Consider the following 25,187-nt stretch of genomic DNA (forward strand, 5'->3'; position numbering starts at 1 on the left):
CAGAAGACAGAACATCAAGCCAAGTACGCAGTCGATGTCTTTCTGAAGTGAAGTCTGTTAAATATCTCAAACATCCCTCACTGAAATTTCTAAAAAAAACTTCTTTTTTCTCCAAAAGTTTACTGAAATATAGATGTTAGTTCAAGTGAAATACCAGGCAAAGCAATGACAAACCTGAAGGATGGGATTTTAACATTTTCACTCCTTTAGATATGCATGGGAAAAAAAACCTGTCTGAGAACATCCTTAATTTAGATGCGGACACCTTTCACGATGAGCAGGATTTCAAGTGTCAAGTCCTGTTAGAAGAGAACGCACTCAAGGGTATTGAAGTACTGTAGTTTGACTCTTTCTATGTCAAAAAGAATTTTTTTTAGTATTGAGGAGAGGAAAAATATAACTGGTGAAAGTGGTTTTATATAGGATTTGGTAATAAAGATGTTCCACTCAACAAGGTAGGAGAAGGCTTTGATCTTGCTTCATACAATATTTATTTAGTAGGCCGATATTCCCTGAGCTCATGTCCATGGTGGAGGAAAGGTATTTTCACCATATGGTATGAAAGGCTTGGAGAGATCTCATCATAACACCTGCTATTTCTTCTTACGCACATCCTGACCTTTCACATCCGCGGAAAAGTCTCACCGTTGCCTTTTCTTTCTTTATTGAGTAAAAATAGCGCTAAAATGCTTAAGACATGAAATAACTCATAAGGTGATGCTTCAAGTATTTGCTGTGTCATAAAACAACTTTACTTTTTCTGCAGTTTTCCTAAATATATCGTCAGCTTGTTCTTGAGCACATCTTTTTCATCTTATAAATAGTTTTGCTAGTTTTGCTAGTTTTGCTTTTGTTGTAATCAGCAGATACTACCACCGTGTTTTATTTTAAGCCGAGGGACATCTTGAAGGCCTTTTAATCTCGGATATCTAAAATGAAATAAACAATTCTGGCAAAAACACAATAGAGTGCCTTCACCTTTTAAACTAGTGTTCTTTAACATATACATATCGATAATTGTATTAGACATACAGTGGAAAAAATTTAATGGTAGACATGCAGAAGGTAGAAAGAGTATATTGAACACACAGGTATGTATATCGAAAAGAGCGCATTGTACATTGAAGGACTTGCGATATATCATAACCGTTGTGGTGTGACAAGCCTCCATCTGCTTCCCTGGGCGTCTCCTAGCACGGTGTACCTCGAAATAGTTGTACAGTCACCAGGCAGAATGAGATCAGAGGGCTTAGGAACGCTCTCTCCTCTCCTCTGCTCTCCTCCGTCTCGCTCCTCTTCTCTCCTCATCAGCAGCACAGCTGCAGCGAGACCAGGGGGAGTGCGGGAGGCACCTCCGCCGGCCCGGCGTCAGTCACCGCCAGTGGAGGAGGCCGGGTTGCCATGGGAACAAATGGTCAGAGTTAACCAGAGGGGGAACAAACAAAGTGATGTTAGTAAAAGCAGCTTTCTGTGCGATGCGTGTGGTGCGGTTTGGTGGTGTGTGTGTGCGTGTGTGTGTGAGTGTGTGTGTGTGTGTATGGGTGTGTGAGTGTGTGTAGGTGTGTGTATGTGTGCATGTACATATGTTAGTGTGTGAGTGTGTGTGTGGGTGTGTGTATGTGTGCATGTGCTTATGTGAGTGGGTGTGTGTGTGTTTGTATGCGTGTGGTGTGTGTGCGCATATATGTGAGTGTGTGCGCACATGCATGTGTGTGCGTGTTTGTGAGTGTGTGTGTGTGTGTGCACATGCGTGTGTTTGTGGTGTGTGTGGGTGTGTGAGTGTGTGTGTGTGTGTGTGTGTGTGTGTGTGTGCGCGCCTGCATGTGTGTTTGTGGTGTGTGTGTGCGTGTGCATATATAAGTGTGTATGGGTTGTACTGTATGTGTGTTCGAGAGTGCGTGTGTGTGCGAATACGTGTGTGTTTGTGGAGTGTGTGTGTGGGTGTGTGCGGAAAAGCAATTGAGATCAGGGACGATTCCTGTTCTGCTTATTAACGCTTCGCTGACATCAAATCTTCACACGTGAGGCTCCTCTGCGCTCCTGCTGCACCACATGCTACGGAGTCGACTGCCTTCAGAATCCAGACGACCGGAAGGCTTTACCGCTCCACACAGTGTCAAAGCTGTAACTGTTTCATGTGCGATCTCTGTATTATATCACAGCAGTCTTTAAGATCCTCTTTATGGAAAAACAATCGTGAAATAGACTTGTTTGGGCACGGCCCGTTTGTGTTTTTGTATTTCCAGAACGTACTGTACCTCCAGACCCGTCTCACCGAGCTGCTTTCTTTGGTACACTGATCACCTGACTCTATTTTAGTCCCGATTGGTTGATGGCTTGATTCAGTCCTGAATGGGCTCATTACACACTCTCAGAAATAAAGGTACAGGAAGTGCTTAAAAAGGTACAAATGCTTCCATATAACTACATAAAAGTGTGCCCCTAGCCTGCAATATATAATTCATTTGTACATTTTTTTGCTTGGAAAACAGTTGTTTGTACCCAAAGAGAACATTACTGTACTTTCAGGGTACATTTGGGAAATTTGATTCTTGAAGAACAAAAATGTACCTCCACTGTCACTTTATTTCTGAGAGGGCAGGAACTGCAGTCTCAGTAAATCCCAGGGCTTTGAGCGATGCCTCTTTCCTGACATATTGTCAGTGTCCCAAGCCATGTCGGATTTCCCATCGCACTGACAATACCGTAGTCTACATGCAGTATATTAGCAGTCGGTAAAACCGATGTTTACACGTCAGTTTCCAATTTGTGGGTGTGTGACCGGATGTTGAACTCGTAAATTAGAGTTCTGAGTCGGAGCTGTGTACAGTGAAAATTATCTATACATGTGAGACCAGCAGTGGGCTGTACATAAACACATAAGCGTCCAAATGTGTGTGTGTTAAGGGAGAAAGGCCGTAAGGTATTGCAACTCACAAAAAAGAAAAAACCCCAATCGGGTGCCTGCGTTTTTATTACATACTGGCTTCCTGTGTGTATACTTGGGAGTATATTCCACAAAGGCTCAGTGGTGAATGATAATGCCGGTGTGTTATAGAGAGAAAGCAGGTAAATTCATAACTGCCCTCCCCCCGCTATGGCATTGTCCTGCTCTCTGTGGCGGTGTGTGAACGCTCAGCGACATCCCAGCCGGGGTGTTAATGGACTGTGTGCTTTGGGTTTTGGGGCGCGGGGCTCTGTCTCTCTGTGGCGCCCCCCCCCCCCTCGCTCCCCGAATCTTTCCTGGGGATCGCCTCTCCTCGTCCCCTTCCTCACGGTTCCGCAAGCTCACGAGCGCTATCGCGTTCTCCCGTCCGTTCCTCTCCTCTCCTCCGCTCGTGTTCCCTCTCTCCCCGCTCTCTGGCTGCGGGCTGAGGAAAAGATGGGGGGGGTGTGGAGTGGGAGAGAGGCGCGTCTCGCGGTAGTTGGACGTCAGCTCAACCCCGGATCTCCAGCCGAGCGGCAACCGCGGCCGCAACATGCCACCTCTCTGCTCCCTCTCTCTCTTTCTCTTTCTCTCTCTGCTCCCTCCCTCTCTCTTTCTCTCCCTCTCTCTCTTTCTTCCGCCTCACTCCCTTCTTTACCAACGCTGGGTAGAATAAATATAAACATCGCTGGCGAGCATCATTTCTATAATCGCCCCCCTAACAAAAAAAACCCACATTCCGTCCTGCGTGTATTCTGTCAGCCCCGCCCTCTTCCACAGGTCCTGTGTGCTCGGACGCCTCCGTATTATTTACAGCTCCATCTTTCTCTCCCTCCCGCTTTCTCTCCCCCTTTACATTTTTTACACAAGTCCAATGGCATGGGGCTAACCCCCCCCCATCCCCCCATCCCCCACCACGGACCCCCTTTTTTAACTGACAGATACACAAACGCACTGTTCTCTCTTTCACCTCCTTTCACTCCCTCCCTCCCTCCCTCCCTCCGTCCTGCCAGCCCGCACAATGCTGCCGCTTTATCCCGCGGCGGGGCCGAGGCGGCCCTGAACCAACACCGCCGGCCCGGCCCTCTCAAAGCACGGGGGCCCCATTGTGTCCCGTCGGAGGGGAGTTAACACCCATGTCTGGCCCCAATGAATAGCATTATTGTGTCTGAGACATCCACCTCACCCCTGGTCCCCCCCTGTCCTGTCCCCTATTGCGGTCTCTCTCTCCCTCTCTCTCTCTCTCCCTCTCTCCCTCTGACACTCTTTCTCCTTCTCTGGGCTGACCTGAACTCACACCTTCTCAACACTTGCGTCTCATACCGCTCACCAACACCCTCCAAACTTTATTTCTTTACCTGAGCCATGTCAGAGGGTGGTTCTTCTCTCTCTCTCTCTCTCTCTGTTTTTAAACTTTCAGGGTGGAGATGGAGGAGGGGTGGGTTGGGGTGCCCGAGGTTCTTTCACAGTTGAAAGACACAATGGGACGAGGGTCTATAATGGAATGTGCTCGTAGCATTACCATGATAACGGGATGCTGAAACCATGTGAATAATTCCAATAGTACAGAGAGAGAGAGAAAGAGAGGGCGCCTTTTTTGGGTTTGGGCAGTTTTTCTGCAAGCCTGCCTATTCTGAGTAAGACTGCAAGAGGTGAACATTAATATTTGTTTATTTTTTATTTTAAGAATGCAGGTTACAGTAGATAAGTCATAGTTGTGTCCTCTTCACAGATTTTTGGAAAAGGTGTCATGCTGGTGGTGGAAAAAAAGTATATTATGTGAACAAACTGGCAGGATTTCCTGGCAAGTGTGATGCCCTTGCAGGAACTGAGGTTACGGGTAGAGGGTGAATTTGGGAGAGATAGGTTATTTTAATGCCTGTAGTGTGCTGGGGATTTTTATAATGGGCCCAAAACCGGCTGTCACTGGCTCATCCATAAAGAGCCATCATGGAGATGGAATTGAATCTGCTTGGCAGACAGTTTCCTCCAGGCCTGTACCGGCTATAGCTCAAAATCCTCTTCATTTTAGCTATTCTTTTTAAGGTTACGAAGTTCACATTACGAGCCAAGATAATGTCAAAATACCCACCTTCCACATCTCCCTGATCAAAGAGGTAGACTGGCATTTGCTACGGAACTGGGAATGGGCAAAATGCATGAGAGTTAAAGCTGAACTTCTTCTCCTCTCTCTCTCTCCCTCTCTCCCTCTCTCTCTCCCTCTCTCTCCCTCTCTCTCTCTCTCTGGTTGTTTGTGTGCAGGAGGAGGCCGAGGCGTGGGAGGAGGAACGAAGAGGAGGAGGAAGCGATGTTGAAGAGCGATCTGGGAGCGAGTTGAGCGGGGCTGCTGATGGCCACAGGCTCTCCCGCTCCCCCCCCCCCTCCCTCCTCCCTCCCTGTCTCCGGGTCTCGGCGAGCTGGGCCGGGGCCAGGCAGGGAGCTCCGGAGTGGGCCAGCGAGGTGGGCTGCTATCCCCGCCGGCGAGCACCGCGCGGCCGGGAGAAATCGATACGGAGGAAAGAGGCAGCCAGGGGTCACCCAGCGCGGGCCCCGGGCCCTGGAGCCCAGGGACCCTCGGCTCACGGCTCCTCCTGCAGCTCTGCCCCAGCCAGGCCGCACCGTGCGTGTGTGTGTGTATGTTGGCGTGTGTGTGTGTGAGTGTGTGTGTGTGTGTGTGTGTGTGTGTGTGTTGGCGTGTGTGTGTGTGTGTGGTTCGGCCTGGGGGGGCCTTACCACCCTGCACCGGCTCATGAAAGTTTGCCAGAAAATGAATAAAAAGGAGAGGCAAAGGTCCTGGTTTAGTTTTTTTTCCGCCTTCCCTGATTACGCATCCCCCCGCTGACTGTTTGAGTGAGAGTTCGGTACACAGCTCTCTGACATCCGAGCGCACAGCCTCCTTCCTCTCCCGCCTTCCTCTGAGCGTGCCTCACCAGCCGCACTGGGTGAGTCAGACCGCCAGGACTTTTAAAAAATGCTAATGGTGATCTCTGCGAGAGAACAAGGCCCCCATTTGCATTTCACCTGCGATGTGCCATCGCTGACATCTGGCATTGTTGCCTGGATACGTTACGAATGTTATTGACTGTTTTCTTTGAGGCAAAGTAATGTATCTTTCATAACAGTGGATTTCAGGTGGTGAAGCTGGTTCCAAGGCCATTTAAAAAAAAAAAAAGACAACTCAACCAAGAAACCAAAAGTCTTCTTCTTTTTTTTTTTAAGTAAAGCAAGAAAAAAAACTAAACAAATGGACTATACCTCTGCCAATGCAATAGAGCCTTCACCTGAAGACATCATACGAACTCTGAGAACTTTCTTCTTAGATCTGTGTTCTCTGACTTCCAGTCCCTGGAAAGGCTGTGAAAATCCACGGGTTGTTGCCCTGCGCTCAACCCAAAGCACTGGACTGAAGCCGGACATTCGTTTTTTTTTAAATGAGCCAAAAACCTCCAGAAGTCAAACTGCACGTGAGTCCGCGATCCCTTTGGATCACCCCTGAGGGGTCTGGAGGATCGCGGGCGCTTACCAGAGAGAATACGGCATCATGGCAGCTCAGGAAGGACTTCCTGGGGGATTCTGGGAGAGCGAGCTCGGACTGGCGGAGGGGCAGCCTGGCCAGCGACGGGACGGACCTCATAACCGGATGGACGTCTCACACGGTAAGCCAAGACCTCCATATCGCTTTGGCACACAACCCTGTTTGCTCAAGGGTACAGTAGGCTACTGCTGCGCGTCGAAACGATCCGTTGCTAATTAGGTAGCCCGCGTAGCGCTTAGCATGTGTCTTTCGTGACAATCTCCTTTCGCGCGTGCATATGGTTTATGTTCGGCCTTGCCCTGCCAGCTGCTAGCGGGGGCATTAGCTGCCCGCTCCCGCGTGCAGGAGGCTGGCGCCTCGCCCCCCCCCCCCCCCCCCCCGGTCCGACGGGCACCGCTGCCGACAAAATGGCCGCAGCCGTCTGCCGGCTGCGCCTCCGTCCGAAGATGGCGGTCGCCTTCAGCGCGTGCCATCTGCCGTGCGTTTAGAAAGAGATGCAAATGCCGGGCTAATTGCATTTGCATACGGCTGATTTTATTAGCCCTCGCCGTGGCGGCTAGCGGCAGCGGGTTAGCGGGTTTAGCGGGTTAGCGAGCGGCAGTGGCTTGGTGCACGGAGGCTGCGCGGCTCCCCCCTCTCTTTGTTTCCGCGTTTCGCCCCCGCCGTTATCCCGCCGTTTGATTCGTCCTCGCTGTTTGTGAAATATGGGTCTGTGTCGCGTGCCTCGCGCCATATGGGACATCTGTAGCCGTCTGCCCGGCGCTGTATGCAAATCCCGCACTGTAAAGCAAAGCCCAGACAGACGCCTCATAATGACCTCATTACCATGCACCGCGCTCTCTCCTATAGGGCCCACGGTGCTGCTGCGTGCTGGGACCCGCACGAGCTCGGCGCTCACACAGAGCGGCGTGTGAGACACCGCGCAACCTCCGCACAATGGCACACTTCATATCCGCTTCATTACGGTCCCGTCGATGTGTGTGTGTGTAGGGGGGGGTTCTGTGTGTGTGTGTGTGTGTGCGTGCGTGCATGGGTGTGTGTGTGTGGTGTGTGGGGGTGTGTGTGTGTGCATGTGTGTGTGTGGTGTGTGTGTGTATGTGTGTGTGTGTGTGTGTGTGTGTGCGTGTGTGAGGGGTGTGTGTGTGTGCATGCATGTGTGTGTGTGTGTATGTGTGTGTGTGTGTGTGTGTGTGTGTGTGTGTGCATGCATGTGTGTGTGGTGTGTGTGTATGTGTGTGTGTGCGTGCGTGAGTGTGTGATGTGTGTGTATGTGTGTGTGTGTGTGTGTGTGTGTGTGTGTGTGTGTGCGTGAGTGTGTGGTGTGTGTGTATGTGTGTGTGTGTGTCTGTGCGTGCATGCGTGAGTGTGTGGGGGTCTGATATCGGGGGCAGAGACGCAGGGTGTGGGGCATGGCGGATACGGCGATGCTTTGTGTTTGCGTTCCTCGGTTTTGAGGGTTTTTGTTCTTGGGCGTGTAGTAAATCATTCCATCCAGTTTATTGCTTTTGTCGTGTTTTCTGTACTGTACTGCCAATAATGTTCCTGCGAGGACAGCTTTTCTCTTTTCTTAACGTTTGTGGCATTGTATTTATTGAACGTTATTGGCAAAGCTGAAGTGTTGATTGTTAGGACACGGTGAATGAACAGTTATTAGAGAATGGCACGTATCACTCAGCGGTAATGGCGTTTGGTTAAAATTCATGCGACTGTCCTGGTCCGAGGCTTTTAGGCCTGCGTTGTCACTTTCATTATCACGTTTTAAGAAAATAACATTCTTGGCGCTCAATTAGTTCTCAATAATCTCAGCAAAAGGCGATAATTGCACAGAGACTTGGGATTTTTGAGAAGGATTTATCCTCCCCCTTGACGTAGCATGAATAATGCCTTGAAGGTTTTTCCCCACTCCAAAACTATATTATGGTTCCCATTTAAGCTGCCCAGAAGACAAGTTATTTCGAGGGTTTGGTACGCGAGGGGCATCAATGACATTTTGGGCCAAAATGAGTTTTGTATATCAGAAGATATTGTCGGGGAAGCGAGGATTAATTAAAATGTGTTTAAAATGGCAATTCCTGAATTCAGCAGTTTTAACTGCCGACAACCTTTAAATATCCAGCAGTCTGAATACTGACACGAGTGTTAAAACACCTCACTTAATCAATGTGTAAAATACATGTATTTGATTTAATTTCATAAATGTCAATTATCAATTCAATTGCCAAATTCTTTGATATGCAACTTACAACCGTATTAAATGTATTAAGTTACAAGTATGCACATCCAATCTAAAGACATGGTATATCTACCTTATAACAATGGTGGCTACAGACACAGTCACAATGGAAATGGATGAAAATACCACCCAAATCCTTCCACCCAAAAGACAGCGAACATTCCAAAAACACCAGTCATGGAAAAGTAGAACGGCAGACCAAGGTGCAGGACTTAGACGCCAACTTCCAATTCTAGCCCAAAACTCAAAGCCAGGTCTGTTGCAAAGTTTGGGATCTTAAAGAAGGATGTTAGGCCTTCCTCACTGAGAGACACACACACACACACACACACACATGGCTGACCCCCATAGAGACTGACACACATTCACATCTCATTACATATCTTGATGAGATCAATCTAGTGGCAAAAGATAGGATGTGCCAAAAGATAGGACTCATCCCAAAAACCGTTCATTCAAACCTTAGTTCTGGCTCCCCAGTAAAATTCAGAAAACGCCGCCTCGCACAAACCCCCCAAACCCTCGATCCGTAAACGATCGTCTGAGTGGGTGTCTCGGTGGCGCAGCCTGTAGAGCACTGACCGCATGCTCATTGCGAGCCGCGACTTCGGCGGTTCGAATCCGACCGTCCGACATTTGTCGCACGTCTTCCTCTCTCTCTGGCTCCCATTCTTCCTGTCTCTCTATACTATATTCTGTCCAATAAAGCTGAAAAAGGCCTAAAAAATATAGTTAAAAAAAAACGATCGTCTGAGCGACGCGGCCTCGTTCGACGACCCCGGCGGTTATTCCGGGAGCGCAGTCAGGACGGGCGCGGCGGGCGAACGGGGCGGGGCGAACGGGGCGGGGCGAACGAGCACGCGGCCCCCCTGGGCGTCCGTTAAGCGCGGCGACGTCACGGCGAATCCGAGACGCCCATCGCGGCGTACGAGCCGGGCCACGCCGCGGAGCGACTCCGTCACGACGGGGGGGGGGGGGGACCCGTGACGGGGAGACGAGACCCGTGTAATCACATCATTTCTACCCCGGCTCTCGCACGTCTCCGCAATTGAATCACTTTGGGAGACGCCGGTTAGCGCCCGGCCGTTTCATAAAGACGGAACAATGCGCCGGCCCCGCCGTACGCCGTCCGCGCGTGTGTGCCGACTGTGAAATACGTTTGACAATCCGCAAAGAGGGCCGCGGGATCCATTGTGAGCTACAGTGCCGCCGAACGACAAAAGACACATGAGGGGGGGGACGATATTAATAATGTAATGTGCGTCTCTTATGTTTTCCGTAAAAACCCCGAGCCAATTATCGCACATTAAGGCGGGCCCTGTCAAACCGCGAGCCGCCGCTTATGATGTCGCTAAGCGTGTAATTGATTTTCCGGAAGGGGTCTTTCTCAGATCTGTTCTCAGGGCCGATTGGACGGGGTGTCGTGACGAAGATGGGTGTGGGTTTTTTAATATTTTTTCATTTTATCATTATTATAAAGGAATCTATTTAAAACGCGAGTCACAAGTTCTTATGATGTAGGTGACAATCGGGGAGGGGGGGGGGGAGGTCTTGCGCGCTCTCAGTTATAGAAAGAGGGGCTGTTTGCAACACCCAGTTAATTTCGTCAGCCGTTATAATCGAGGCGAGGCTCTCGGCCGAGCTGCGTTGTAACGGCCGTTTTGGACGGGGGCTCTCGCCCCTCTGTGAGACCCGGAGCACAGCTGTACAGTACTCTTTGTGGAGAAAATGGCGGTCATGCTTATCGCGTTGTTGTCTGTCTGTCGGGGCGAGAGGGGGGCGTGGGGGTTGTGTGTGGGGGGAGGATTTTATTTTTTCGGGACTGGGGGGGGGGGGGGGGTCGAGACTGTCTGTCTGGAACAGTACACATATTAAAGAGAGGGGGTCTGAGGAGGAATGCTGTGTCTGGGTCACCCAGTGCGTGCTTGTGTTTCCAATTTACATATTCAGAACAGCTGGGGAGCCCATATGCTTTCAGATCCTCCAGACAAAATTATATACGGCCATACACCCGCCCCCCCTCCCCCTTCCCCTTTCTCCAGTACCCAACACACACACACACACCCACGCTACTCCAAATCTTTTTTGGGGGTTGAAAGTACACTTTCATGATGTTGTTGGAAAACACAAACATCCCCCCCCACACACACACACACTCACACACACACACGCAAAAAAATGCTTTTATGATAATCATTAGCAGAGTCTTGTGTGTGAGTACGGAACCGCAATTAGGCCTAATTGAGCACACGGGAGAGAGGGAGGCTGGGCACGGGGAACCCTGTTAAAGGAGGCGCAGGAGCGGCAGGGAGGTGAAGAGGAGGAGAATGGAGGAGCAGAGGAGGGTGGAGGAGGGTCCTGTCCGCACCCCTTAGGTGCCAGAGACGAGGAAACGGAGGGGGAAAGAGAGACCCCCCTCTCCGTTAGCCCCCCAGGCCCAGCGATGCTAACCCGAGACAGGCCCACATGCTCGACGCTAGCCTTCATATGTATCCGATCGAGCCCCCTCCTAAGCTACGGTAGTGAAAAACTAATTATATATAATAGGTGTTCGATAGCACGCTTGTCATGAGAGGTGCTGGCAGTGACTGTGCCACAGACTATGTTGTTGGGTGTGATATATGTGGTATATTTAATACAGACATATTGTGACAGCCAGGGTAACTGCCAGAGCTTATTTTTCTATATGAGGACTCCTTATGGCTGTTCTCTACTCAGATCACCCCCTATCAAACATATATCATCCACAGGGTGTGTGTGTGTTTATGTGCGTGCGTGTGTATGTGTATGCGTGTGTTTGTATGTGTGTGTGTATGTGTATGCGTGTGTTTTTATTTGTGTGTGTGTGTGTGCGTGTGTATGTGTATGCGTGTGTTTGTATGTGTGTGTGTGTATGTATGCAGGTGTGGGTTTTTATGTGTATGCAAGTGTATGTGTGGGTGTGTGTATGTGTATGCGTGTGTTTTTATGTGTGTGCGTGTGTATGTGTATGCATGTGTTTGTATGTGTGTTTGTGTATGTATGCATGTGTGGGTGTTTATGTGTGTACATGTGTATGTGTGTGTGTGTGTGTGTATGTATGCATGTGTATGTGTATGCGTGTGTTTTTATGTCTGTGTGTGTGTGTGTGTATGTATGCATGCGTATGTGTATGCGTGTGCATGTGTGTGTATTTGTGTGTGTTTGTGGATGAATGCGTATAAGTGTGTGTGTGTTTGTGTGTGTGCACGCATGTGTGTGTGTGTGTGTGTGTGTGTGTGACTGTTTGTGTATGTATACCTTTCATATAAATGATTACGGTCGATATATTTTGAAATATCTTTATTCCTTGAAATTCTTCTTTCAAATTTGAGTGTGCTTTCTAAAGAAAGGATTATTGTGTGACTGTGAGATGAAATGTGTGTACTCATCAACAGAGCTTACTGTACACACAGCCGTTCCTCATTCTTTTCTGCTGTGATAAATTTGCCACCAATTCAGCAGCAGCCATCCAATGACATGTTCCTTTTATGGTTAAATATGTATTTTTCCTTTGTTGTAAAATGTCATAGCTTTTATATGCAGAGGTGTAGATTAAATGTGCTGCAATTGTAGAAGTAACATTTACTGAAATATTTCATTTCTGTTTTTAAATTTTGCTAATTCCTTTTATTATTCCTACGGATATCTTAGTGGCTAAGTTGACTTCGTGATAATAAACTAAAATAAATATAATGTTTTGGGAAAGGAATTCCCCATTGCAATTAGTGTTCATAAAACATTTTTTCACCTGCTGAGTTGCAGTGTACATATATTTTTATAAATGTTTTAGCGTATTAAAAAAAAATCCTATTTTCTAAATTGCTAATACAAATCCAAGTTTAATCTCGTCTTTAGTTTTTTTTCAACTGTACTGTAGCTTAAATAAACCAGTGTTCATAATGCTGATCTGTGTTTACACTGTGTGACTAGCGCTCAATTTCTTTTCACTAATACAAATGTAAAAATATTTCTCCAAACGATCCTTTTCAGAAATATAAAGTAGAAAATGTCTTTATTTAGTAAAGATAAAATATAAACCTAATTAAAACATATATTGCTCTGTTTGCTGCTGTATGATAGAAAATTATAGAATTTTTCTCTTTTCTGTCTTTACTATGAAAACTACCATGTGTAGATATGGAGGAAGAACAGATGTGTAAATAGATTGGAATTGCAGTAGACATTTACTCAGCTGATTTATTCAGCCCATTTTAAGACTCTTCCAACCTCGAGCTTTGAGGCCCTCGCTCTCTCTGAAAACCCTAAACCTCAGACACGTTCTCCTTTGTGCAGTGCACTTTTTTTATGGAGGTGACACTTTAATATTTATTTGTGCCTCGTCCTTCAAAGTAATGGGGTAAATATGTAAATCGCACTGTCTTTGTTGACCTTGAAAAGGGAACTGAATCTGTGCCACTTGTTTTTTGAAAACGCAACTCTGGGAAGGGCCCAGGGAATGCGTTTGGACATTTATCCAAGTCGCTGAATGTGTTATTACCAAGCCAGAGCTCTTAGTAATACAGGCTCTCAGAGCAGTGTACAGGGAAGGACCGGAATATTCCGTATGGGAAAGGGACAATAAAAAGGAATTCTGTACGCGTGATTAACCCATTGAGGTGTGAGGTCACAGATATGCGATTAGAATGCTCTTAACTGAACATTCTAATGCCGATGTGACAATCACTGCTGGCAATTCCAAGCGATGGAGTTCTAGAACACGGCCCGAGAATGTTGAAAATCGTTCCGGAAAACCTGCTCTTCAAAGGGTGTAGACGGTGTGTGCTGTAGCCCGGGGTGAGTGGGAAGAGTGGTGCTGAGACCGTGTGTTAAAATGAGTGAGGTGTCAGAGAGAGAGGCTTTGACACGGGGAACCAGGGGGAAGATCTGTACATATGGATGGGCATAGATCAGAGATTTTATAGGTCTGGGGCTGAGCCAATCTTACCGTAGACCCTAATGCTCTCACATAGAGAGAAAAAAGGAAGGTAAAATCGGTTGGAGTTGGAAATGTGTGGACAAGCCCCTTCAGCATAAATACAGACTTACACACACACACACGTACCTACACATATGCACACACACACACACACCACCGACACACACATGCACCTACACACACACATGCACACATACACACACTCACATGCACACGCACACACACACACACACACACACACACATGCAGACACACACACATGCACCTACACACACACACACGTACCTACACATATGCACACACACACACACCACCGACACACACATGCACCTACACACACACACACACACACACACACACACACCCACGTACACACAAGTCTGGAACAGAGAAGGCCATACCCAGACGCTCACATAATGGAAGTGGCACACACAATGAGCTACATAAATATTATATTGTGCCGTAGAGACGCGGCGGAATGCTAGTAACCGAGGGCTAGTAACCGAGCGTGAGAACGGCCGAGGGTGTGTGCAGTCCTGTCAGGCGCTGGCTAGACAGCCCGGCTGTGCTGAATGCCTCCACAGCAGGTGAAGAAGGACCCCAGAGGTCAAGGTCAGAGCGGGGTCTCATCTGTTATGCAGCTCTGGCTGTCTGGGCCCAGACACAAACGCGTCCGGCTGTTGAATACGCAGAATCGCCCTCGTTTGCATACTCGACATCTTAAGAGTGTTCCAGAGGCCAGACAGACTACCCCCCCCCCCCCCCCCCAAAACAAAAAAACCGCTCACACCCAAACACCTCCCATCAGCTGTCCCTCTCCACTCGATACCCCGTTGGTCTACGAGGCTGCGTTATGATGGAGACCCCTCCCTGTCGTGTTTCTGCAGCTATGGAGCCGTTTCAAATCCATAATTTAATGCATTTGAAGTGCCACTTCTGCCACTTCTCCTGGTAATTAGTCATTTACACTGCTTATGAATTCTGTTCTGAAAAAAGTAGGAATGTTCTCAAAAAACAGATCATGAAAAGGCCACGTTACTTAACACATTGCCATTACGTCGAAAGATATTTTGTGCCGGAACATTATATCATTTGTGCTCTTTCATTGATTTCTGAAATCTTTTGCTCAGAAAAGTGTGAAATCAGACTCTTTGATTTCTCTTTGGAATGGCACCGTTGTTCTCTTTAAAGGAATCGGCATTCGACTTCACTGTGCATTTACGCGGAGACAGAAAATGGTCTTAAATCCTCAGGGAAAGTCAATAAGCAGTTGCAAATTCAACCCGGCGAAGAGGCAAGATTGATAAACGACAAATCTGTGTATGCTTGGTTTGTTCAAACAAGCTATTTTATTTTTTGTGTTTCAGCTGTGCGAGGGAACAGCCACATATTCAAATGCCCTTGAAGGTTCAGCTGGAAGTTGGAAGGCGCGGAAAAATCTTGTTTCTCTTTAGCTGTAGGAGAGTGCGCTTCGCCTCGGTGCTCGACTCTGTCTCCGTCTGGGGCTGGGGGAACCTACGGAGCTCAGAAATTGAACATAAGAGCCCTTGAGTAGATCTGCATCTCGTTAGCACAGGCCCGTGGCGCGGTGTAGCCTTTCGCGTCTGATTGGGTGACAAACCCCCTGTGGCACGGAGAGCTGGCGATGCGTTGGCGCCACATGAGGAACGGCGGGGTGGGGGATGGGGGCGTGTGGTGGGGGGGGGGGGGGGGGCGCGGGATTTAAAGGGTTCCGCGCCGCCCCCGCGCGTGAGCTAGCTAGCGCGAGCGCTATCTGAAGATCTGGGGCAGCTGGTAGTTGTAGTTGTCAGCGCCGTGTGCTCTGCAGCTCCGCGGCTGTGGGGGTTTGAACACCTGGAACACGAAAAAAACATGAACAAACAAAACAAAACCAAAAAAAAACTATAAAAAGGACTGAATTTGCAAAGCTTTTGTTTGTTGGCCCTGAATAGGGGTGTCGACTAAGCAGATAACAATGGGAACAGCGGTGAGGTAGACGACATAACGCCCGGGCGTGTGACGGAAAAAACCTGCCTTCCAATTTGTCTGCATGCGCCAAATCAACGCATGACACAACCCGGCATCACCGTACAAAGGCAGCGGATCCGAACGTCGTTCAGCAGATCCGAACGCACCTGGGATGACTCCCCGGAAGATCCAGGGTGACAAGCCTTCCTGTACGTCGTTTCTGCTCCAATAGCACGACAGCGACACACACACACACACAAAAAAAAGTCCTGTTTCTCCACGGGAAAACAACCCGTCAGATGTTGCAGTGTCTCCTTGTGGTGTATAGCAATTACTGCATCACAATCACTGCACCTGTGTAAGTGACAGCTAAGCGCACACACACACACACACCGCACGCGTCTGAACGCGGTTATTCCTTTTAGAGGTGGGGCTCGTACCCCACGAGACGCTTTCCTCAGACAGGAAGAGCGGAGGAAGAGACCATCGCTCCTTCTGGAAGATTCCATTATTCATCCGCGCTTCTGCTTCATTAGCTGAGCTGAAAGAGCCCTCCCCGCCCCCACCTCCCCATAACCTCAATAGACATGCCTTTGGCCTGGAGGAGCCCCTACCTCCCCATAACCTCAATAGACATGCCTTTGGCCTGGAGGAGCCCCTACCTCCCAAAACGCTCCCCGGCCTAATCGTCTCAACTCAGCGCTGAAATCAAGCTTAGTAACGGCACTTTTGTGAGGCTTCTGTACCCCCCAGCCCAAACCCCCTGCACCCCTCACGCCCCAAAACCCTATCCCCCCTCATACCCAAAACCCCCTGTCCCCCTCCCAGCCCAAACCCCCTGTCCCCCTCCAACACCAAACCCCTTTCCCCCCTCACACCCAAAACCCTCTGCACCCCTCCCGGCCGAAACCCCCTGCACCCCTCCCAGCCCAAACCCCTTGTCCCCCGCCCGCCCCAAACCTCTGTCCCCCTTCCAGCCCAAACCCCCTGTCCCCCCCTCACACCCCAAACCTCTGTCCCCCTCATTCTCTCACCCAGCTCCACCCTCCACTCTCCCACTGCTTAAGTCCCTATCAGCATGTCAACAAAATGTCCGCTCAGCTGGCACTCACACACAATCGCTCCTGGGGTTTATCCTCCCTGCCAACCTCCCCCTCACGCTCCCTCTCTTTCCTTCTCTCTGTCTCTCTTTCTCTCTCTGTCTCTCTCTCTCTGTCTGTCTCTCTCCTTCTCTCTCTCTTTCCTTCTCTCTGTCTCTCTTTCTCTCTCTGTCTCTCTCTCTCTGTCTGTCTCTCTCTTTCTCTCTATCTCTCTTTCTCTATCTCTTTCTCTCTCTCCCCATTCTCTCGTGAATGAACAGTGGAGTTTCAATTGTTAAAATGTTTTATCATCCTTGCTTAAATTTGAAATATATTTGTATATCCAGAAGAGAGCCTCTGCAGGTTTTTACATTTTAAGCTTCTTGTTAAAAGTCTGTAATCAAATTTGGAGCAGATGTCTGCCCCAAAAGACTAAATGAAGGGATTTTTGTGTAAACCTGAAATCCTTTGAAAATTGAGTTTTGCCACTCTGAATTCATCTTTGTGTGTCCAGCAGCTTACTTGTTATCAGCAGTAGCAGCTAATGTCTTCAGATAATTAATCTGCTGCATTTTGAAACACTGGCTTTATTGACATTGCATTTTTATTGCCCGTATTTATATGTCAATTTGAATACATGCAGTACATTAAGCAGTTATTATGTATGGTGTCTGTAAATAATATCTCTGCGTGAATAGATAATTGTTGGCCAGTAGGCATGAGGGTGGAGGATGTATGGTGTGGGAGTTTCTAATAATAGAGAGCACAATGTTAATATTACAGCTGTATGTTTGCGTGTGTCTATGTGTGTGTGTGTGTGTGTGCCCTCGTGTGTATGCATGTATGTGTGTGTGTGTGTGTGTGTCTGTATGTGTGTGGGTGTGCGCCCTTGTGTGTGTGCGTGTACCCACATGTGTATGCATATATGTGTATGTGTGTGTGTGTGTCTGTATGTGTGTGGGTGTGCGCCCTCGTGTGTGTGTGCGTGTGCCCACATGTGTGTGCATGTGTGTGCATCTGTATGTGTCTACGTGTGTGCCCACGTGTGTCTGTGTGTGTGTGCGCCCCCGTATGTGTGTGCGTGCATATATGCGTGTGTCTGTGTGTGTGTCTCTGTGAATGAGTGCGCATTCGCGCATGCATGGGCACGTACCTGCGTGCATGTGCATGTGTGTGCATCTCTGTGTAATTGTCCATAAATCTGAAGGTGACTGAGGTGTCATTGTACAAACGCATCTTTTTAGCGTCGGCACTCTTCCTACAGAACAAACTGTGCCGTGATATTTTTGACATGGTTAGAGTTATTTTTAGCCTCTGCCCTATGTGGGGGAAGAGAGCCAGTAAGCGTAGTGTAATCTGTATGTAGATGTATGTACATTATTTTACGCTCGGCAGAGTCCGGTTCGAGCCGAAGGAAGGGGGTTTGGATACAGGAGAGGGTCGGGGAGGGGTCTACGGTGGAGTCGAGTCGTTGGGAAAACCCGGGCGGAAATCTGTTAAATACAGTGTGTCTGTCAGGCGCTGATTCCCAAATATATTCATGCCTTTTGAGCAGCATCCTCTGTGCCACCTCCCTTTTCCATCAGGCACACAGCAGACAGCTACGGTGAGGAATCCGGGGGTCCTGTCTCTGTGAGCGTGAGGCAGGAAGGGGCGGGAGGGGCGCCGTGCGCGCTCCTGTATCTGCGGCTCCGTTAAAGCGGGACAGCATGCATACTGATGTATTAATGAGTGTCCCCCCCGCAAGCAGGCACGCACACACACACACACGCGCGCGGGCTCCGCCGTCGCCCGAACCCCGCCTCACCCCGCTCCGCGTCCCTCAGCCCGCCTCGCGGCCCCGACGCTCCCTGCGTTGTTTTTGAACTTCACTTTGGGGTGAAATTCGGATTCATTGTCACCGCTTGTCCCCCGTGGCCCCCCCGCTCCGGGGCGCGGTTATCCGCGGCGCGGCTGTCAAAATTAGCGCGGTCGTATTTATTTTTTACGAGGAAACAAAGGTTGAAGAAAACTTTTTTTTTCATGGTTTTTTTTTTTTTTTTTTTTTTTTAAGCGGAGAACGGAGCGATCTCTCTCTGTCGGGCGTGAAACAGGGGCAGATGCCCAGCGTCCCGGTTGCGGGTTCTGGGGGGAATTGCACAATCCTGGCTGTAAATGAGTCAGGCCGGCCCGGGTCTCTGAGGCACGCTGAGGCTGAGCACGCGGCAGCCGATGACCTGGTTTCCCTGCCACTGCGCCCGGCTCCCCGGGATAATTAGGAGCTATCATTTCGGTGACCTGACCACTATTATATCATCTATTTTGGAAGATCCGAATGCGAATATTTAGGTCAAGATTAGAACAAACACGCTGATGAAATTGAGAACTGAGAACTAGAGGGGGGGGGGAGGCCGTATCATCTCACAGGGTTCATTGTGGTTAGCATCGTTAGACGCATGGACATTTTTACCGTCCCATTCCGCTTTTAACTTCTGCTCAATTACACTTTCCCCTCACTATTTGCATCCCCCCCTCGCTCTCCCTCTCTTTATTTTTCTTCTGCATTCCCCCTCTTTTTTTCCCTCCATCCATCTTTCTCATGGCCGTGAAAACGCCCGGGCCGAAGTTTGCTTTGCCGAGTCTATAAAAGGAGTTTGGGGAAAACTGTGGTTAACAGATGAACAATGACTAAACGTGCCCCCCCCCCCCTGTGAAGAGGTGGTTCCCATGGGGACCAGGCGGGGGGGGGGGCTCCCTATTGGCACAGCCACCCCCGGCCCCCCTATTCAGACCTCAGTCACGGTCACTTATGGCGGAGGAAAATCACTTGATTCATGCGAGGTGTGATCCAATGACATGTATTTTTAATGAGGGGGCTACGTCTTTGTTGGGCAGACTCAATATCGGGGCCTGGGAGAGAGCGGGCGGGGCCCATGACGGCCTCCGCTCGGTTCTGCCTCTCAGGCTCTCCGCGGTCAGGCACGGAGCAGAAACAATGGGGCACACAGCCCCCCGAAACACCACCGCCAGCCCCTTTCTTCTGCCCCCCAGCGCCTCCGCGCTTAGTTACCATGATAATGTCATCAGCACACAGGCCTGCTTCACCGCTGCAGTGGGCTACTCTTCTTCTGGTCGTCGTCGTCTTCGTCCTGGTCGTTTTTCGGTTCACTGCGTCAAACTATTTCGGGAAAATTGGAGGAAATATTTCTGTTTGAAGACTTTCGACAAAGTGTTTATTTGTTATCTAGTCAAAGGCGTTTCATTGGTGTAAAAAGTGACTGAGGTTCTTCTCAAAATAAAATAAATCCCAAGAGCAAACGTCCTTTTTTTGTCTGTAAAAAGTTCAAAAGATGACCTGGCACACTGTGGAATAAGAAATACTCACCAGAATTCATCAAAGGTCTGAGATGTGTCGTGTACTACATCACTAACTGACCACGGCTCCTTGTGCCTTAATTACTTCTTAATTACTTGCCTCGGTTACTAATTGCTTCTGTTGCAATTAGCTTGAGCCCCTCGATGCTTGCGAGTTTCCCAGATGGTATTTAAACACTTAAGCAGATGCTGCCCTACTACACATCTCCTACCCTGCGCCTCTTTTTTCTTTCTCTTTCTAAAGCTCCCTGTTTTTTCGAGCCGGCCCCGGCCGTGCGGAATTAGTATGCAGTCGACGCCTCTCCCGAAATAATGGGCGCCCAGAACAGCAGTGGAACAGGGGCTAAACAGCGCCGGCCCCTTCAGCCTCTCCCAAACCTTCCTGGGACATCAGACGGACAGTCTGAATTGAACGAGGCCCCCCCCCCGTCCCACCCCTGTCCCACCCCCATCCCACCCCCTCCTTATACACACATGCAGTCCTGCTCGCCTCTCTGTGCTTTTGAGGTGTTCCAGACACCATCCAACCCCCAGCCAAACTCTGAATATATTAAGCCACTCGCCCCCCTCCCCTTCAGTCACCAGATTGTGGCCCAGTCTCCCAGACTGCTCTGTCTCAAACCTGACGCTGTGACCCCCCCCCCCCCCCCCGCCTTCGCCCCCAGCATCTCTACTCCTCAATCTAATATGCTAATGAGTCATCTCAAACCCGCACTGTCACACCTGCTGTCGGCCTCACTCGTTATCGAACACGCCGGCCATTCGCTTCAGGACGCCTGTTGAAAGGGGCGGGGGCGGTTGTAGTGTTGCAGAGAGGATTCTGGGTAGGAGCGGCCGCGGTGAATCTGTTCCGGATGCTTCCCCGTGTGGGTTTGTACCCGCGAGCTCTGCTGAACATCCGGACCCAGAGAAAGGAGCCGTCTGTTTAAAGCTGAAACACACAGCGCTTTTGGTGCTGCTCGGTGTGTAAGCTAATGTTGCTTGGGGCCCTCGTCTTGTCAGGATGTGGTTACGCAAATACCACTTATTGGTGAAAATAAAATTCATTGTGGCTTCATACGGATTCCAAAAAATAACAGAAAATGAGTTTGTCGACAGAAAATAAATATGTTACAATACATTCAATACATACACATCAACCACAATGGCCACATTGCTAAGTAAAAACCAGTAGGCACGTCTTACTGCCTTATCATTGGACCGATCGTAATGGCAGACGTGTGTCTGATGGCTATGCAGTTTGACGTCACAGAGATTAAAATATGGTGACCTAATATGACGCAGCAGTAGCGTGTGGCGGCGTGCTGTTTGTGAATGGGCAGGGTCAGTGGTAAGTGTGTCTCTATCTTAATCCCAGAGGTGATATTAGTCTGGTCCCTGCCGACCCCCTCCCACCTCCCCCGCCCCGTGTTGTGCTGCTCAGGGGTCAGCCAGAGTGCCCAGACGGGCTGTGCTGTGACCTGTGTCTGTCTGTGGGCCCCGGGGTCATCGCCGCGGCCGATAAGAGCCGCGCGTGCCCCCCCCCCGTCTCCTCCGGGCGCTAACGGCAGCGTGGCTAACGCGAGGGGGAGGCGCATGCGTGGTGAACCCTGCGCTGGCGCACCTGCCCTGCGCTGCTCTTAATCACGGGCTGGAGAAACAATACAGACCGCGCGCCTGTTACGTCACCCGCTGACTGTGCATGGGCTAGCGAAACCACGGAAGACAGGTTTACCGGCGCCGCCATTTTGTATATTTTGGAGCTAGAGACTGTGCAGTAGGGCCACTCAATGTGGCTGTTCCACTAAGATAGAGCGACTCGACGGTGACAAACTGTCCCCGATTCGTCCACAAAGTATTACCGTACTGTATGAGTGTGAAAAAATTAAGCGCCGTTTTGGCTGCTTGGTTTTAATTGAGCGCGCGGGGTGGAGTGACAGGGCCTATGACTACTGCTTCCTGCTACTGCAGGGTCCTCAAACACCCTGCAGGGCCACTGGAGGGGTGAGGGTTTAGGCCAGGTGTTCTTTGTACAAGCATTGTGAAATGTGCTCTATACTCTCATAAATAAAGGTACAAAAAGCGCCTAAAAAGATACAAATGCTTTTCCCAGGGGCGGTACCCTATGGGTACATAAAATTGTACCCCTAGCCAGCAATATGTAATTAATTTGTACCCAACATTGCTGTACTTTCAGGGTATATGAGGTAAATTTGATCCTTGAAGAAAAACATGTACTTCCGCTGTCACTTTATTTCTGAGGGGCGTCACAGTGGGGGTTTAGGCCAGAGTTTTCTGCAAATGACATTGTGACATTTGTTTGTGAAATGTGCAATACAAATACATTTTAGAAAATTAGCGGAACTCACTACCCTGGGTCCCAAAGCAGGGGGCGGGGGGCTGAAAAGGCTTGGAATAAAAAGTTTGCTGCATCCCTGATTGCACCTGCTGGTTTTGGATGTGTTCCTGTACTTAAGCGCTAAATTTAAGTCACTGATTGGCTAAGGAGTCTGCACATCGTGTTTCCAAGGCCAAAACTGGCTGTTGACTGAAAGGAAATCACAAAAGCCAGCAGAAACGAAGAGTTTGAGACAGCCACACCTGAATGTACTGCAACATAACAACAGCCCTCAACTGAACAAAACGGCCGCATCTGAGAATCGAACCCCCAACCTTTGAAGCCCAGTTTTCCTAACTGTTATATCGCACAGTTTAGTTGGGTGTTAGTCTGTCTTGCCGTTGAGTTCTCAGTCTTTTCTTGTTTTTGTGTCTCCTCAGGAGCAGACACCGTGGAGGGGACAGCCGCCAGGGCAGTGCCAACCCAAACCCACCTCCAATCAAACCAGCGCTGCCCATCCCTCCCTGAAAATACAAAGAAATACCCTGGCACAGCTCTCAACCAGGCCCGTCGGTGGGTCCGATCCACACTGAGCTGAATTCTAGCTCTGTCTGTGAACTTGCCCCGGAAAGCTATGAAGACCACAGGATGCTAATGCTTGTGGAAAGACTTGAAATGTGCATATTAAGATGAAATATTTATTTGATGCCCTGCTGACTACTGCATAAAACAGGGACCATATTTCGGGGGCAGGTAAGTGAGCGAACTCGCTGGTAAGTATTTAAACACTTGTACATATCCATACAGCGATTTAATATTTCAGTGTCCTCTAGCACTGTAACAAAGTAATCCACTGGCATGACTTGCACACACTTTTCAAGGAGAGTGGCGGAGAATATGTAGAGAAGATTTAAATGATCCCCAGACTAAACAGACTGATAATATCAAACCAGGATTAACAGACACCAGACACTGATTTCTTGCATTAGCAGCAAGAGAAGTCTGCTTCATTTTGACACTGGCATATTCATGGGCAGCCCTTTGCGGTTCCCAAGGGGTCCTGCATATCTGTCCGTGATGCTTAGGAGCACAGAAAGCCACTCTGCTGTGTCTCTCATCGGAGTGCTCGGGAGATTAATGAAAGCTCAAAGTGAATTTATTTATTTGCTTATGTTTTTGTAATCATTCATATGTAGTCAAATCGCTGAGGATGGTATTATAAGATTATCAGTGGCTACTGAGGCTATGCAGAGTGGGTATTATACTTATAAAGCCAATCGTTCTTGAATGACAAAATGCATTGACACGTGTCTTTGTTTTGTGTGAGTTCTGAATAAAATATTTAAGATTAATTTTCTTGTGTCTGACTTTTGTTTGCCTCTTTGTTTTCATTTTCTTGCATTTAGCAATATGATGGAACTCTGGTTCATGAATTTTCATGAAATACTTCGGTATATGATCATATCATTAGTGATTTTAAGTGAAGACATTGTCATTTCTGTAATGTACCAAATGCCCACAACTACAAGCCCCTTGCTGATGAGCAGTGATCTATTTTTATTTTTATAATCATCTGAAAAGCCAGTGTATGTTTCAAACTGCCCCTGAGTGAGAGCAGTTCCAGAAGAAAGCAAAGAACCCTGCAGGAGCACAAACACATACATACAGCACACACACACCACACACACACAGTGCACACACACACACGCACACAAGCTCATACACATGCACACACACACACAAGCTCATACACATGCACACACATACACTCACTCTCTCACACACACACATACACACACACAGTCGCATACACACTCACATGCTCACACACACACACACACACACAATCGCACACACTCGCATACACACTCACATGCTCACACACAGACACTCTCACACAAACACACAGTGACATGACACACAGACAGACATACGCACACACACACACTGCTGTTGTTTGGCGGAGATCACGTTTCCCATTGTTTCTCCCCCTCAGTCTGTCTGAGTGATGCTCCAGTGCGCTCCAGTGCGCTGGGTGAAATGGGCTCCCTGTACCCCCCCCCCCTCCCCCCCTCAGGACCAGGAGCAGGGCCACACGTCACCTCCCGTTGGCCCAGACGCTCCCGATTGTAACAGAGTTTGACCCAAAATTAGGGCCAAGCCGCCCCAGCATCCACTAGGCCTCCGGGCGGGGTGGATCTCTGGCGAGAGAAAGAGGGAGATTATCCCATTCTGCCTGACCACTCAACAGTGCGGTATTGACCAGGGGCCACCCATGGAGACTCCACTGAGCCGTGAGATGGTCTGGTATACATGCTTACCGAGCATGGCAGATTCCCCTACTCTCGCCGCGGATAAACTTCAGGGTACAAGCCTCGTTTTAAACGCTGCTCAGGGGATTACGACAAAGGCACCCCCAGTGCCTCCCACCGCAGACCCGTCGCACCCCCCGTCCGAGATCGCCTCCTTAAACCTCCATCAGGAACTTAGCCAGGCCTTTCATTGTCTCCGCCCTGGGAGGAGAGGAAGGGTCATTTGCAGAGAGCACCTCTCTTATATCGAGAAGATGGTGCTCCTCAAAGGGTGAAATGCACTTTGAAATTACAGCGGTAATGGCAAAGAAATAGACATGCGTCCCCTAACTTTGACCACAGGTAGAGGTGGTGTCTCGTGCCAAAGATGGTAGAAAAACACATATGAGGAACTTGTAAGGACGCCGAATGTGGCGAGATTGGACCATGTGTATGCATACCAGAGTACCACACAATATCAATATAAACACAGTCTTAGGAAGCATGATAGTATTTGTAGGAAATAT

The 25,187-nt window shown here is 49.0% G+C and overlaps 2 long non-coding RNA genes across 2 annotated transcripts in view; both read left to right on the forward strand.

The window, feature by feature from the left end:
- The window catches only part of LOC133127585 (uncharacterized), a 51,897-nt gene extending 46,616 nt beyond the window's left edge, over positions 1-5,281 (forward strand). Inside the window, exon 3 of the long non-coding RNA XR_009708640.1 lies at positions 5,189-5,281. This is a non-coding gene — a long non-coding RNA (uncharacterized LOC133127585). The remainder of the gene's footprint in view (positions 1-5,188) is intronic.
- A 161-nt stretch (positions 5,282-5,442) lies between these two features.
- On the forward strand, positions 5,443-23,721 carry LOC133127706 (uncharacterized). The gene is made up of 2 exons (XR_009708647.1): positions 5,443-6,582; positions 22,810-23,721. It is a non-coding gene; the product is annotated as an uncharacterized LOC133127706 (long non-coding RNA).
- The last annotated feature ends 1,466 nt before the right edge of the window (positions 23,722-25,187 follow it).

This window comes from Conger conger, chromosome 4 (genome assembly GCF_963514075.1).
Source record: "Conger conger chromosome 4, fConCon1.1, whole genome shotgun sequence".
Classification (NCBI taxonomy): domain Eukaryota; kingdom Metazoa; phylum Chordata; class Actinopteri; order Anguilliformes; family Congridae; genus Conger; species Conger conger.